The sequence below is a fragment of the Gossypium hirsutum genome, chromosome D06 (genome assembly GCF_007990345.1).
Source record: "Gossypium hirsutum isolate 1008001.06 chromosome D06, Gossypium_hirsutum_v2.1, whole genome shotgun sequence".
NCBI lineage: Eukaryota > Viridiplantae > Streptophyta > Magnoliopsida > Malvales > Malvaceae > Gossypium > Gossypium hirsutum.
The window spans coordinates 15,349,576-15,352,754 of NC_053442.1; the positions used below are offsets into that span (position 1 = coordinate 15,349,576).

At 36.8% G+C, this 3,179-nt stretch overlaps 1 non-coding gene across 1 annotated transcript; it reads left to right on the plus strand.

The window, feature by feature from the left end:
* Window positions 1–1,875: 1,875 nt before the first annotated feature.
* On the plus strand, window positions 1,876–1,982 carry LOC121218775 (small nucleolar RNA R71). The gene has a single exon (XR_005915252.1). It is a non-coding gene; the product is annotated as a small nucleolar RNA R71 (small nucleolar RNA).
* The last annotated feature ends 1,197 nt before the right edge of the window (window positions 1,983–3,179 follow it).

The window sequence follows — 3,179 nt, forward strand, 5'->3', positions numbered from 1 at the left end:
TTGCAAAAATTCTCTAACTTCTAACTCTAACGGTTTAAACCGTGTAGATTGAATACTCGGATTGGCTTTCACGAAAGCCATATTTTCTTCACCTTCTTCATCCTCCAAAGGGTCAAGATCTAAAGCTTTTTCCAATGGATCTTCTTCAAAATTACTTTCCAAAGAAACCAAGGTTTCTATCTCTTCCATAACTGAACGCTCCTCTGTTAGATCGAAAAATTTCATTACTTTAAGAATGTTAAATGTTACCTGATCATCTTGAACTCGCATGATGAGTTCACCTTTCTGCACATTAATTAACGTTCTTTCCATGGCTAGAAAAGGTCTCCCAAGGATGATCGAAACTTCCTTACCTGCTTCAAAATCTAAAATAATAAAATCAGCAGGAAAAATAAATTTATCGACTCTTACCAAAACATCCTTGATCTTTTTTTCTGGATATTCTAAAGATCGATCCGCTAGCTGAAGCGTCACAGTTGTAGGTCTTACTTCACCTATCCCTAACATCTTGAAAATAGACTTAGGCATTAAGTTGATACTCGCTCCTAAGTCACACAAAGCTTTACCACAGTAAGATTCACCAATGTTACAGAGTATAGTAAAGCTTCCTGGGTCTTTCAATTTCGGTGGCAGTTTGTTTTGCAGGAACGCACCGCACTCCTTTATCAAAGCAACAATCTCATACTCACTCAGTCGTTTATTCTTGGACAATATATCCTTCATAAACTTCATATAATTTGGCATTTTTTCTAAAGCCTCCACCAACGGAATATTGACGTGTAACTACTTCAGAACATCCAAAAACTTCTTGAATTGCACCTCCTGTTTCTACTTGTGTTGTTGCAATCTTTGCAGATATGGAAGTGATGAAACTTTCGATTGAACTGGACAACTTTTTTGAGTAGGTAAATCTACATTCAAAGAAGATGTTAAAATATCTGAATTCACTAGGTCAGGGTTTACCTTGTCAGACTTTGCAGATTTTGATTCCTTTGGTGTAGGAACTTCAACAGCTAGTTGACTTTCCTCCTTTTCAACATGCTCATCATCGACATCAATCAATCGGGGTTCTAGAGTCTTTCCACTTCGCAATGCCACTGCCTTGATATGTTCTTTACCCAAATTTCTTGGATTCTCAATATCGCTCGGCAAGGTTCCTTGCGGTCTATTACGAAGCTCCGTAGCTAACTGACCCATTTGGTTTTCCAAATTTTTCAGTGTTGCTGCTTGGCTTTGGATCAAAGTGTCATTCTTTACCATGTACGCTTTCAAAAAGTTCTCCAAACTGTTTGATGCCTCAGCTTGAGGTGGTTTTGGAGCTTGCTGGTTAAGCCCTTGAGATTGGTTGGGTCTTTGCTGTAATAAGTTATTGTTCGGTTCATTTTCTTGGTTTCTCCAAGAAAAGTTAGGATGATTACGCCATGAAGGATTGTAGAAGTTGGACTAGGGTCCTTGTCCACTCCTATTTTGATATTGGTTCCCCACATAGTACATTGACTTGGGATTTGATGGACAATTATCAAAAGAATGACCTTTCCCGCTGTACACACAGGAAACTACTTCAAACGGACTTGGGGATGAGCTGCAAAATTATTAGTACTATTAGCGGTTAACTGTTTTAACATAGAGGAAATAGACGATACTTGAGCCGATAACGAAGTGAGGGAGTCAACTTCATGAACTCCGGCTACACGTCTTCCTGAAGCTGTTCGATTTGTTGGCCATTGATAGTTATTACTCGCGATCCTCTCAATAATCTCATAAGCTTCATTATCAGACTTAGACAAAATTGCACCATTTGCGGAAGCATCTACCATCAATCTTGTATGTGCATTGAGACCATTATAGAATGTCTCCAACTGGATACAATGAAGAATCCTATGACGAGGACATTTACGAAGTAACTCCTTGAATCACTCCCAAGCCTCATACAAAGACTCGTCATCCAATTGCTGGAAAGTTGTGATCTTGTTTCTCAACTTAGCGTTTTTGCTAGGTGGTTAGTTGTTGGGTTTAATGGCTATTTAAATAGCCATTGGGTGGGGTAGTCGTTGGGTGGGGTGACTGTTGTGGAAAATGCTTCTAGCTGTTTCGTTATTTCGGTTTGTTCCCGTAATTTTTCGAAAAAACAACCTAATCTAATAATTTTTTTTGAAAAAAATAATATTTTTGAAAAATTCACTCAATACCATTAATACATAAAAAAAACAAATAATAGTTACATCAACTTAGTTTTAATTGAGAAAATGCATAGATTTTAGGATGAAACTTAGATTTTCCCAAAGTCCATTATTAAAAAAAAGGTAGAATATGAAGGCTTAGTAGAAGTCAAACGAAATTAGCTAAACTAATTATACATCTAACATAGAATCAAATGAGAATACCAAAATGACAGTGATGGGTGTGCAATAAAAGGCTATCTTAACCAAAACAAGGGAGAAACCGATATTATTAATGGATTTTGAGTTTCCAATAATGGCCATATGGGACATAGTTTGAAGAATCCCACAGGCCTTCTTTTTCCGGGTTTTATTCCCAGCCATAAGATACCAAGTGTAAGAGCATGAAATTAATGGAATTTGGTCGTGTCTTGAGATTAACATTAAAAAAAAAAAAAAGAAGACTTGATGATGATGATGATGATGATGATGATGATGATGATGATGATGATGAGACTATAAATTTGTTTTTGTGGTAGGAAACTGGCTGTTTCAAAGCAGCTAAGGACAATGTCCGATATCCACTTTGTGTTTTCTTTCTGACACTGGACAAAGTCCTTGCTTAGGCATGAATTAACATGATAGATAAGCCTATTTTCATATGAATCACACATTTCAGATTACCGCCTACAAGAGACTATTGATCGATGGTACCAAGTTCTAAGGTATCTTTTTTATACTATGTGGTATGAAATGATATAAACCCCATTGAATATTGTGTATATTATTAACAGGCTAATTGTATATGCAAACCCATCAAAGACCAAATAAAAAAGGGCGTCGCTGTTTAAACAGTTTAATAGAAAAAGCCCATCTTGTTTTTCACCGAGACCCATATAAAACGACTTTACTTGGACACACTTCAATTCTAGCTCTCTCCCAATTTCCTCTACCTGCTAATGGTGGGTTTAATTGCCCAACACTTCCTTCTATGGTAAATGCCAGAAATTTGCTTCGTTT